This window comes from Tenrec ecaudatus, chromosome 8, assembly GCF_050624435.1.
Source record: "Tenrec ecaudatus isolate mTenEca1 chromosome 8, mTenEca1.hap1, whole genome shotgun sequence".
Classification (NCBI taxonomy): Eukaryota; Metazoa; Chordata; class Mammalia; order Afrosoricida; family Tenrecidae; genus Tenrec; species Tenrec ecaudatus.
In genome coordinates, this window is record NC_134537.1 from 55,360,872 (window position 1) to 55,374,523 (window position 13,652).

Sequence of the window (13,652 nt, forward strand, 5' to 3'; positions counted from 1 at the left end):
CATATCTTACACCATCTGACATGTCTCCCTTCACCCACTTCTTGGCTGTCTGTCCCCGGGGAAGAGGTTATATGATCCTTGTATTCTGTTCCTCCTTTCTCCCTCACCTTCCCTCCACCCTCCCATAGTTTTGGTTTTGTTGTTGTTGTTTTGCTTTTTGCTTTTTCGGACTTGAGTTAATGGCCTGCCATATTATCTGATAAATGTGGAAGTCATCAGGAGCCTGCCATTTGATTTCCTGATCCTAAACTCATTTCACTCTGTAGCCAGAGGCCTGATCTGCTGATTTTTTATTCAAGTCTCTGCAGCCTCCAGACTGTAGGCTTCCTGCTGATCTTGGTCTATCAGCTCCCACAATAGGAGTATCAAGAGAAGCCTTGATGTTTATGTCTGACTCACAAACTTTGAACCAATCTGGACTTGCATTTACCTACTTCTACAAGTTTTTGAGTTATTTTCTTGAGATAAACTTGTCCCTAGGGAACCAATCTGGAGAGATATATATGTAAGCAATATATAATTTTTCATATGGGAGGTATTTTACACTGCATTCTCTAAAGAAACAATATTAGTGAAGTTTATATTTGTATATACAGGGAGAGAGGAAGCAAGGAAATAGCTCACATAGACAAAGAAGCAAATGAGTTACAAGGCTATAGGTCATATGTTATACTGAAGGCTAGTGCATACTCCTGGGGTTGGAAGAATTGAAGAATCCAATATCATTAGGAAGGCAATAGAAACAAATTAATCCAACGCTGTGAGGCAAAAGGACAGAAAGCTGGGGACTCGCAGGATTGACAGACAATTCAGTAGACTGTGTTAGTCCAGGTATACTATAAACAAATCCATGGACACACATGTGTATAGGAAAGAGATTTATATACAAGAGCAGTTGAATATTGATAAAACATCCCAGCCTACTTGAGATAAATTCCATAAATCTGATATTAGGCCACATGTCTGATACCAATCTATAAAGTCTTCTTCATACTCACAAAACATATGGGATGATGCTGAATGCAGGAAGATCACAGTCCAGTAGGTGCACAGTCAGTGGTAGAAGCATCTTAGCACTGCCAGGGGTCTCCATGTGGCTCCTCCATGTCCCAGGCCTGCATCAAGGTAGATACATGTGGCTTCTCCTCAAGGATGTCTTGCAGGAAGTGAGCAGAGAGAGAGTCTCTCCTGCCTCCAAGGGGAAATTCACGAGATCCCAGAATTCTCAGGAGAAAGCCATGCCCACACAGAGACATCATTGCTTATGACAATAATTGATAGACTAGACTCCACCCCTTCACACTTAAACCTCTCAAGTCCCAAATTGACACCAAATTATGTAACTACCACATAAACAATTGGCTAAAGTTCAAAGAACCACCTTTCCACAGTGTCCACTTATATTGGGAGAAGGTCACACCTATGAGGAGATGCCATCATAATGAATTACTACTAGATATTAACTGCCACATCACTGAGAATATGGCCCAGTCCACTTGACACAATTATAGGAAGGAAATCAAATCCAATGTCCTTAGCTTATATATGTTATGACTTAGGCATATCTAGGAAATATATTGCTTATGCATAGGTGGAATTGAATAATACGATCTCTAATTAACTGTAAAAAAGTTTGCTTGAACATCATGCATTTCATTTATTAAGAAGCAGAGAGATCTAGAGGAGATGAGTCAGTCAGGTTGCGATGTAGCACCGATGAAGTATACAGCTTTCCTCCAGTTCCTAAATGCTTCCCTCCCCACCCCACTACCATGATCCAAATTCTACCTTGCAGGACTGGATAGGGCAGAGGTTGTACACTGGTGCAGATAGGAGCTGGAGGCACAGGGAATCCAGGGTGGATGATACCTTCAGGACCAGGGCTGTGAGGGGCAATACTGGGAGGGTAGAGGGTGAGTGGGTTGGAAAGAGGGAACTGATTGCAAGGATCTACATGTGACCTCCTCCCTGGGGAGGGACAACAGAAAAGGGGGTGAAGGGAGATGCCGGATAGAGCAAGATATGACAAAATAATAATTCATAAATTATGAAGGGCTCATGAGGGAGGGGAGAGCGGGGAGGGAGGGGAAAAAGGAGGACTTGATGCAAAGGGCTTAAGTGGAGAGCAAATGCTTTGAAAATGATTAAGGCAAAGCACGTACAGATGTGCTTTATACAATTGATGCATATATGGATTGTGATAAGAGTAGTATGAGTCCCTAATAAAATGTCAAAAAAAAACCCACCAGAATAACCTCACACCAAATTATTGAGTGCAAGTTTTGGGATTTATTATTCATAAAATAATAATTGTAATAAAATAAATAGTTCATTCTTGCCAGATAATACACATTTGCTCACTTATTATTTAAGTCAAAATTTAAAACATAGTTTGTACTGCAACACATAATAAAACCACAAAAGAGATTCACTTCCAGTTAAAGGGCAAATGATTGGGGTGGCAAAAATTGAGTAAGCAGAAGAAGAAGAAACCTAAATCCTTATAGATATATTATTTTTAAAAGGAGAAAAATTTGTTTCAAGTGATATTTTAGACTTAAAAAGAGAAAGATATAAATATGCAAGACATAGTGCATAAAGTAATTAAAAGTCATAGATGAAATTTCTTGGCAAAATATGATTCTGAAATGTCTTATTGAGCATAGGCTAGAAATAATGCCTTCATTTAACTTCACAAAGGTACTGGGGTGGGTCCCAATGAAAAGTAAGGTAAACAAAGCTCCCACATCCTTCAGGGGGTCACAGATGACTGCATTTGTAAAGCAGCATGAAACAAAGGCAACTAGCACATACATTAAACATGCAAGCCATGGCAAGCACACATGAAATATCGGAGGATTTTTTGAGTGGCTCTACAGTTAACAACTCTTCTGATTTACTATGAGCTGTTAAAAAGAATCACTGCATTTCAACCAAATTATCATACCACTAAAACTGTTCATCAACCTGTCAGTGTCATGCCTACAACTTGAAGCATTTGATGATTTAAATTTTCTGTAATATTTGATCTTTTTGCCATAAGATAAGTAACTCAACTGAAAATAGAAAATCATTTAACTGTATTTCAGAAGATACTTTAAGGGTTCAGGGTCCTGCGCCCCACATCTAACTATGAACAGCTTAGATTGAGAATTTTGGCTGAAAAACTCAAGCATTTTGCTTTAGCAGATGGAGTGTGTGGCCATTTTGGAAGAAGAACACATTTATGAATTTAAATAGAAAGAGATTTGACAATTCCTTTCCTTTAGTTGCATAATTTTAGAATCAATTGGAATAAATTTCATTTTTTTCCTCAAGAAGATAAACACTTATGACATTTTCTCTTACCTTGTTTTTTCCTATTTTCCTCCCCAAGTTTAGCAGCTAATAAATAATACTGTAATGTAATGTTTTTCTTTAAGGAATCATGTGAAAGAGTGGTTATTGCTCTGACTCTTTAAAAAGGAGACTCACTTGGCATGTGTGTATTTAATTCATGGCTGGTCGAGTGCTAGCAGCACCTCGCCTTTGAAACCGCATGCCGCACACCATCCTGAGCAGTTCTTCAAAGATGTTGAGGCGTGGAGAAATTTCCAGAGGCAGTTTCAATGCATTACATTATTTTTTATGGGGAATATGTTATAAGCATAATGCTTGCCTTCAGAATATATTAAAGGAAGAGCTAAGGACAAAGAGAGTATCCTTTAATCTTAATTCAATTCTAGGTATTGCATGGCAAATGTTCTGCATAAGGTCAGAACAAATTGTTCAACAAATTATTTGCAGACCTTTAATCTATAGTAACCCTGTCTGAATGTGGTATCTTCATAAGAGTATTAAAAAAGGAATAACAATGTGTTCATTGTGAAATCATGTTTTTGTCTATCTAGTTTTGTTTATAACTCATAAAATGGAGATATTCCAATCCTACAATTTTTTGAAGTGAGAATCCTCTAGTAATAGAGTTGGCATTGCTGAAAACCAAATCCAGTCTCATCACACGAGTAGTTGAATTACAACATCAGCTGAATTGCAGGTATAGAACAGTGTCTGATATTTAAGTTATAACATTAATAGGAAAGAATTGGGACCCTGAAACACGGGATGGGAACTTATGGGCTGATGATCCAGATGAGGAGAATATTGAGCCCCTAGAAATGATCGAGCCACCACAGTCAATATGATGTACCCAAACCTTTGAGATACAGCAAAGGCATGTATCAGAGGAAGGCTGATAGCAATAAATGAACGCATGAAAAAGGAAGAGAAACTTATGGTTGATATGCTGGCACAAAACTTATACCAATTAGAGCAGAATCAACAGAACACCCTACTAAGGACAATGGGATGCTTCTACCTCAAGGCTTGCAGTCATCGATTTGGTTCCTGTAGGTGGAGTTCACACTCTACTGATAATGGTCTCTGTAGATGAGCCAAGGAACAGGTCAAACCGGCTCAGTGACATCCAAAGTTAGGCTGCCATCCTGAATCTAGGATCTACCTATCTTGCCACATGTATTCCCCAAGCCCCTCCTCTTCCCATTGCATGTATATCCCTAGATCGCCCCCTCCCATTACTGTATTACCTATAGCACAACCCTTTCCTTGATGTATATCTTCACCTGTGTTTAGGGGGCTTGCATGTGCCCAGAGAATATAAAAGCCATGGTTAGCATTAAATATCCCTCTCTCTCCATGTGGACCACCCAGTGAGGCTAAGGCAAGCATTGCTACCATGAAATGTGTCTGACTCCATTATTTCTCTCTCTCATGCTCTTTATGACTCCACTATAATCTTTGCTTACTATTGCTGTACAATTGCACCTACTGGACCTGTGATGATGTGTTAGAGGCTTGATTCCCCTCACATGTTTGCAACTACTATTAATCCACATATGGTTTAATTTTCTGATGCATGATATCCTCACAAGATTGCTTTTTAGTGTCACAAATGTCTTTAATTTGAATATTATGTTAATTCTAATATTAACCAGTCATACATCTCTCCCATCTTCAATTTTCAAAGAAACAATGCTGTCTTCCTCTGATAATCAACTATATTGATAACCAACAGATTTTTTTTGCAGTGTGAAAAAAATGGTTAAAATATTCTAAAAAAATTATAAGGTAACACTAAACTTTTCTTTAATTTAAATGTACTCAGCTACTCCAGGAATTGCATGGATTAAATCCTACTTTGATTAATCCCATTGGAATAAGTATATTTAGCATTAGAAAGAATTCTAGGGTATGTCCAGTTGTCCACTAATGGGCTTTGAGTCCCTAATCTGCACTCCCTCTCATTTACAATGATATGATTTTTGGTTCCTTGATGCCTGGTACCTGATCCCTTCAACACCTCATGATCACACAGGCTGGTGTGCTTCTTATAGGTGGGCTTTGTTGCTTCTGAAATACTTGCCCTTTTGTTTATCTTCAAGCCTTTAAGACCCCAGATGCTATATGTTTTGATAGCCAGGCACCATCAGCTTTCTTCACATTTACTTATGTACCCATACCCTTACAGAGGGTCGCAGGAAGGAGATGAGACAGTCGGTGTGATGTAGCAATGTTGAAACATACAACTTTCCTCTAGTTCTTAAATGCTTTCTTTCCGCCTCCCTGACACTATCGTAATCCCATGAATCTACCTTACAAATCTGGCTAGACCAGAGGAAGTACACTGGTACAAATAGGAATCATAAACACAGGGAATCCAGGACAGATGATTCCTTCAGGACTAGTGATAAAAATGGCGATACCAGGAGGGTAGAGGAAAGGTGGAGTAGAAAGGGAGAGCCGATTTTAAGTATCTACATATATCCTCCTCCCTGCAGGACGGACAACAGGAAAGTGGGTGAAGGGAGAAATCAGACAGTATAAGATATGACAAAATAATAATAATTTATAAATTGTCAAGGGTACATGAAGGAAAGGGGAGTGGGGAGGAAGAGGGAAATGAGGAGCTGATACCCAGTGCTCAAGTAGAAAGCAAATGTTTTGAGAATGATGAGGGCAACAAATGTACAAATATGCTTGAAATACAATGATGGATTGTGATAAGAGTTGTATGAGCCCCAATAAAATGATTACTTAAAAAAAAGAGTTGTAGGCAGATGTAATCGACCCCAGAAATCTTCACAATAGCACACAGCAAGATTATCAAAGATTATCAAACTTTGTGGGACTTAACAAAGATAAACCATTGATATTTATTTAGTCCAGTGCCATTTAAAGGATTATATCCTTTGACATAATGGATTATTTCATTTGGATTATGTCATTTGAGTACCAGACTCAAATAATGTGACATAATTTAAAATATGAAAAATGTAATAAGATTTAAAATGAGTGTGTGTGTATGTGTGTGTATGTATCGAGGAGATGGGGGGTTAATATAGATAATAAGTGACAAAACAGGGATTCAATTTCTATTTAAAATGCCTCTCCTTTAATTTTAAAATGAGGCTCAAAAAAAAAATTAACCAACCAGCTAAAACCACATAGCTAGTCATTGAAAAAAAAACATTCTACAATGTCTTATATACACCCTATGTGTAGACTTTCAATATTTTATACTGCCTGTCATGTGTAAGGCTGTTGAACATTATGTAAAACTTATTTTAAGTAAAACTGAGACATCAAACCAAATTATACTTAATTTAATGACCTAATTATTTTTTTTAATCCTGTGTTTTGATAGTTAAGGTTTATTGTGCCTACTTGGCCGATGAAAACACGTGGGATTCATTGAAGGGCAGTTTAATTGAAGGCCGGAGAGATAAATGAATTGGCACCCTCAGCTTTCTTGTCTCTTGTTCTCTGTTGGTGGGACCAGTGTGTGGCTGCCTTAGCTAGTTCTCTGCCTCAGCTGACAAGGCTCACTTCCTGTGAGACATCCCTGAGGAGAAGCCACATGGATCTACCCTGATGCAGGCCTGGGTGATGGAGAAGTCGCATGGAGACCCCTGCCAGCACTGATTACTGATTCCTTTTGCTTTCCTCTTGCATTCAGCGTCATTGCATGTGTTTTGTGACATTGAGAAGGACTTTGTAGATCAATGTTGGACATATGGGCCAATGTTGGACTTATGGACTTGGATAGCATGGGGTTAGGATGCCTTTTTTATGTACACTTACCCTTTATATAAAACACTCTCTTATAAAATATGAGTGTCTATTTTATTTTTCTAATCTACCCACACTAACATGTGTGTATAAAGTAATGTGTTTGAAAAAAAGAAGTATGAGAGAAGAATGAAGTTTAAAATACTTTAAAAATGTCTTCAAGTATTGTAAGAAATATCATTTTGATCACTCACTCACTGCTGTGAAGTCAATGCTGATTCACAGGCACCTCCTGTGGGTTTCCATGACTGTAACTGTTTACTGGAGTAGAAAGTTCAGTCTTTCTCCCTTAGAGCTGCTAATGGTTTCAAGCTGCTGACCGGGTGGGGGGGGGGGCGCGATCATAGTCCAACAGATAACCAGCAACCATCAGGGCTCCCGTTATCATTGATGGAAACAAAATAAATTCGAGCATGAAGTACTAGATGCTATATTAGAAACTACATCAAATCTGTAACAGCCAAGAAGGTAGCATATATCCACCTAAGCACTTACATACCCTCATTCTCAGTCCTAAAATCAGCAGGAGATGCTTCAGGAGGCTTTACAAAAATGACCTCCTTGATGCATGAATAGTTTCCCCCATCCCCTGGGAATATGGGGAAAATAAGTATTGGTAAGCAAAGGGCATGCCTTTCCACAAAAGGCATTAACTGTGAGAGAATCTCAGCATTTATGACATATAAAGTGAAATCCTATGTATAGTGATGCAGTGTATACAGAGATGTCAGGGACACCATATGGAAGTGAATATGGGCTCTGATGGAAGAAAGATGAAGCTTTCTTACTCTGTAAAGATTGGCAGTCTTGGAAAACCACAGAGATTTCTATTCTCCAAAAGTTTGAATCAAATTGCGGACAGTGACAGTGCGAGAGGTAGAGGATTCTGAAGTGCTCTCTTCTCCCCCAACATCTCCGAGACTTCTACCGTGCTCTGCTTTTGTCCCCTTGAATTTCTCAGGATATGAGAAATCACCATATTGATCTCGTTTATACACTAATATGTAAGTTCCTCAAAGGTGTGTGTTTGGTTCTGTTTTGGTCATTAATGAATCTCTAATATTTAGACATGGGGTGCTTGTGTGGTGCAAATAGTTGACATATTCAATTGTAAACTAAAAGAAAGGCTACAAGTTTGAATTCATCCTGAGGCATCTCAGAAGAAACTCCAGACAATCCACTTATAAAAACCAACTATTGAAAACCTTATGAAGCAGTTTTATTTTGACCTACATGGGATTATCGTGAATCAGAATTGACTCCATGGCAATCAGAAGTCAGTCTGGTCAAAGCGTTGCCTGGTGTGTGTGTGTGTGTGTGTGTGTGTGTGTGTGTGTGTGTGTGTGTATGAATAAGTTGATATGTATTTTTTTAATTAAGGGAAAAAGTGAATTTGTGTATTTTGCGTTCAAATTTTGATTGGATCACAAAATTACTATATGTCTTAGATAAATAAATCCTTCTAGACTTTGTTTGCGTAGTTTGAAAATGGAGGTATTGACATTTACTTCACAGGACTGTTAAGGGAGAAAATCATATGTTCAATCCATTAGCAAGTTCTAATCGCTTAGCTGATAGTTTCAGAATAATTACACTGTTGGCAATGAAAACAACCATGATGAATTTACCAAGCCCAACAGTATTTATTTTTTTAAATAATTGATGGTAACGATGATAGATTTATGCTTCTTTCTAGGGTCTGAGATTTATTGATTATAGTGCTTCACTCACATTTTACAATAGCACATCAAATGGCAAAAAGCAGACACACGGACCAGCAGTCCCGATTTAGAAATCATTACTCACTTTTGAGAGGTTCAACTTTCTGAGCTTTAAACTAGTAAACATGATACTTAGAAACATGCTGTATTAAGAAAATGCTACCTAATGCTGTGTATGTACAAGGGTATCCCCTGCCCCAGGAAATGAAACCAGCTTCTCTGGGTGGAGCTTTCGTAGTCCATATTTACTCACTAGGCGAGCATTCAGCAATCGAGCAATTTGCTCTAAGTTAGTGCACCCAGTGGCATCACCTGGGAAGACTATCTGTGATCACAGTGAATATTTTATAAAAGCAGTTTCACTGGAACCTCATTTTTTTTGTGATGGCCAATTTAAGAAAACCATGTGCAGCTGTGAAATTTTGTTTCCTGCTTGGGAAAAATGCAACAAAAACTGTTGTGATGTTGAACTCAGCTTACAAGGACAGCACTATGGGAAAAACTCAAGTGTACACGCGGGTTTCTCATTTCAGAAAAGGTGAAATGTTGATTGATGACAAACCTCTTTTTGGATGTCTGTCAACTTCCTGAATGGAGGAAAACATTGACAAAATTTGTGCACTTATACTTGAAGACCATTGAAGATGGGCCATTGAAGAAAGAGATCAGTTTTCTGGACTGTCTTGGAGCTCTGTTAGCGAATTTTAACAGAAGATATCGGAATAAGAAATGTCCCTGTGAAATTTGTGCCTTCGGTTCTGACAGACCAGGAAAAAGTGCATAGAGCATTCTCTTTGTTGTGGTAAGAACAGCAACAACAAAGAGAATGCTCAAAGGGACAAATAATAAACAAACACATATATCAAGATAGATAGTGACTGAAGACATGCTTGGCTTCTCCATGATGATATTATCTGTGCATTTCAGGAGAGCCCTTTCATTCGAAGCAGAGCCAGCTTCTTCATTACAGAACATCTGAAGGAGAGGACAGCATATAATGGGTGGAGTAGCTAGAGGATTTTATGTCAACTAGACACCCCTGGCTATGGGTGGAGACAGGCCTGTCAATCAAGTGGCAGTTGGATGACACCACTTTGGGGATGTGGCTTTTTGTATGAGAGTGAGGGAGTCTGGGAACTACCTTTCTCTTCTTGCCTCAATGCCTGCTGGAACTGCGCTTGTCTCCAAGGTCTGTCCGTGTACGGCCCCCAGCCCAGCCTCGAGAGTTGTTGGTTCTCTGCCATGCTTCCACCAGCCTGGGGTGCCATTGACTCTGCACTCACCTGCCTGGGACAGTCCTGCTTTCTGCTTCCCTTTTCTGCAACTACATGCATCTGCAGCTCATGCAGCTACCTGAGTCTGAAGAGGGACTAAGGACGAGCATCCGATTTCTGCACTTGAATTGGACTGGGCTGGGGTGCCTTCTTGAGCTGTAATTACTTCTTGATGGAAAGCTTTTTCTCATACATATATGATTGCCACTGGATTTGTTTCTCTAGACAACCTGACCTAACACAATGGGCATGAGAAAAAGTAAGAAAATGAAGGGAGTCTTTTTAAAGGTACAATTTTAATGTATTTAAACTTTTAACCCAGAGTTCTGTTTGGATTTCCCTGCTCTTGAAATGGAAATAAAATGTGTTTAAATCCCCCCCCCCCAAAAAAAGTGCATAGAATGGAAACATGCTGCGCTGTGAAAGCACAGCTCCAAAGCGTCCAGGCGTTTTTTCAAGTTCTTACTAGTGACAAGACATGGTGCTTTTCTTAAGACCCCGAAAGCAAACATCAATCAAGCCAGTGGAAATTGTCATCATCATTTCACCTCAAAAAAGTTGGTCATGTGAAACCAAAGATCAAGATGATACTCATTTGTTTTTTGATGTTAGGGAGATAGTGCATTTGGAGTTCATCCTACCAGGTTGGACCAGTCAATCAAGCTTTCTATTTAGAGGTTCTGAAAAGATCGCATAACATTTTGCAACAAAAAAATCCTGATTTGTGGCAGATTTGCCACCACAATGCACCTGTTCACATAGCCATGTCAGTGTGCCAATTTTGGTCCAAAAAACAGTGTCCCTTTCATGCCCCACACACCTTACTTACCTGATCTCACTCTGTGTGACTTCTTTTTGTTTCTGAAAATGAAGAGGAACATGAAAGGACAGCAATTTGATGACTTGCAAGAGGTGAAGAGAAATACACAGGAGATGCTGTCAGCCATCCAAACAGATGAGTTTGAAAAATGTTGCCAAGGATGGAATTGCAGATTTGACAAATATATTAAGTGTAATGGTGAGTACTTTGAGGGTGCTAAGTTTGTTTTATAAAATACATTTGAATACATAGCTTTGAAAAACAATACATTTTTTGATACAGCCTCATATGTGTTTGGAACAGTACAATACTGAATGACATACATGTTTCAATCATAGTTATATCAGACCCCATACCATTGTATTTGAAGATAAAGTTATGATGATTAGATATCTTCATTATGTAATGCATTTAGGGTAAAAATTGAAGTCTTTAGCATTAAACTCCATATTCCCCAAAGCTGTGTGGTATACATTTATAAAGCAATTTTCCCTTCAATTCATCCACCCCCTTTGATATAATCTGTCAAGGAGATATTTTTTAAACACATTTTACAATAAAACTCTTAGCAAAATAAGAAGTAAGCTGGCTTCAACAATTATAGTGTCACCAAAAATACCCAATTCATGATCTAAAACTCATCCAGAAAGGGGCATTGAGCAGGTGTTGAGACAGACTCTCCTCTTGTCAAGGACCTGGCCCTGAAGAGGAACAAAGGCAGAACCTCTGAAATAGATCTGTGGGAAAAGTACATTCATTACTCATTTTCAAAGTCACCAATGTCTTATTACCTTTAGCTGGCTAACTCTGATTCATTTCTATTATGAATTAGGATTTTGGTTTGCCTAGCATGCCTTTGAATAGAGAGATAGAAACATCTGTGTACACCATAGTAAAACATATAATGAATATCTTAATGTCTTGGGATAATGAGAGTTTCATAAAATAGGAAATATGGCCAGATAAATTTCTCATATATTCACATGTTGATTCTTTCAGGGATAGTAGAGACTAAGTATGTACATTTCATTTTCTTCTGTACATTACTCTAAAGTTCACCTCAGAGGAGATTCCATCAAGCATCTGAATACATGTAAGAAAGCATGCTGCCTCCACAGGGGGCAAAAGAATAGTTTGGGGCTCATAATCCATGAAGACATGGATGCCCACTGCTGTTTGCCAGCAAAGCTCATAGGAATTTCAGAACAGAGCTCTCCTTTGGCTCTTATCCTCAGCACTCAGCCTGTCTGAAAACTTGTGCTACTTTGAGGATATTCTCTTTAGAATATGCCCGTAGGATATTTCCTCTTTTTTCTTCATATTCTCTCATATCACCTCTCCCTGGAAAGTAAGAAGCACAATCACAAAACAGAATAGAAATGACAATGCGGTTGCTGCTACAATATGACTCTCAACATGTCTCGGAGTTGGAATGGTCACCTCCTAATTGGTCACTGTGGCTCATTTTCCCTCATGTTCTCCACCCGAACTAGACACATTTAACACCAAGAAAGCTCCTCAAGGCCCGTTTCCTGATATGCTGTCCTTTCAACGTCACGCACAGTGACACACAATGCTGCAGACAGGCAGCTTCCTTTTCAACAATTATCCAAAGGTCAGAGAACGAAGGAATTCAGAGAAAAAGAAGCATCAACCTGGGAACTACTGAATGTGTATCTGTGCAGAAGGCCACACAGTTTAAAAGATAAATGTCATCGAGAGATTCAGTGCCAAGATATCTTCATTTTTTTCACAGTTTATTATGTGATTTATAAAGTCTAAACTGTTTTATACGGCATTCAAATACCTCCTTAATTTGGCTTCATTTATTTTCAGTTACACACTTCCTTTTTCCATTTCCCCTCCCTCAGAGATGGGGGTGGGGGATGTTATTGACACAGGTTAAATCCTTTGTTCATGATGGAATCCTTAAGCTATAGTCAGGAAGACAAGGTCATTTTCTCTTTAAAAAGAAAGGGGATGGGTACAGATAAGCACTGGTGTGCTTAAAATATGCTTTAATTTTTTATATATATTTTGTCTGTTTTTTGGTATATGAAATCCAGGATTGATGAAGCTTCAGAGACAGCAAATACAATAAGGGTTTGAGGGGTGGGGCGCAGTGGTGGTGTGTGGGCAAGTGGAGGGGCGGGGTTAAAAGGGAGATGATGTTAAGGAGTCCAGGAAGGAAAAAAAATGTGTTTGGAAATTGTGGTAACAATTGTACAATACTGTTTGATGTTGTTAAACTATGGATTGGCATGATACATCTATTAATTCCCAAGTTAAAAAAAAGATGGATAGCTTTATTGATGTAATTATATTGCTAGAATAAAACAATAAAGAAACCAAATATTTGATTATTATCACTAACAGCTAAAGAGAAACAGAAACACAAATAAAGTTTGGTGACATCAAGTGACTGGATTTTGAGAAATTGTAAGCATAAATATAATATCACTGAATATTCATTTTAATAAATGTGTTCTACTTTGGTTCTTTCAGCCCTCTTTCCATCAAGTATATAGTTCTTAACCTTTCTCTAGAATACTGAACCAAGGAGAGTGGGTCTACCAGAAGTGAACATGCTGGTTCAGAACACAGATGTAGGACTCACAGAGAAAGCCAGGTTTTGGTGAGACCACTGGTGGGAACACCACTGGGGGAATGGAATCTACCTCAGACAAACTTGTAACCTGAATCCTTAAG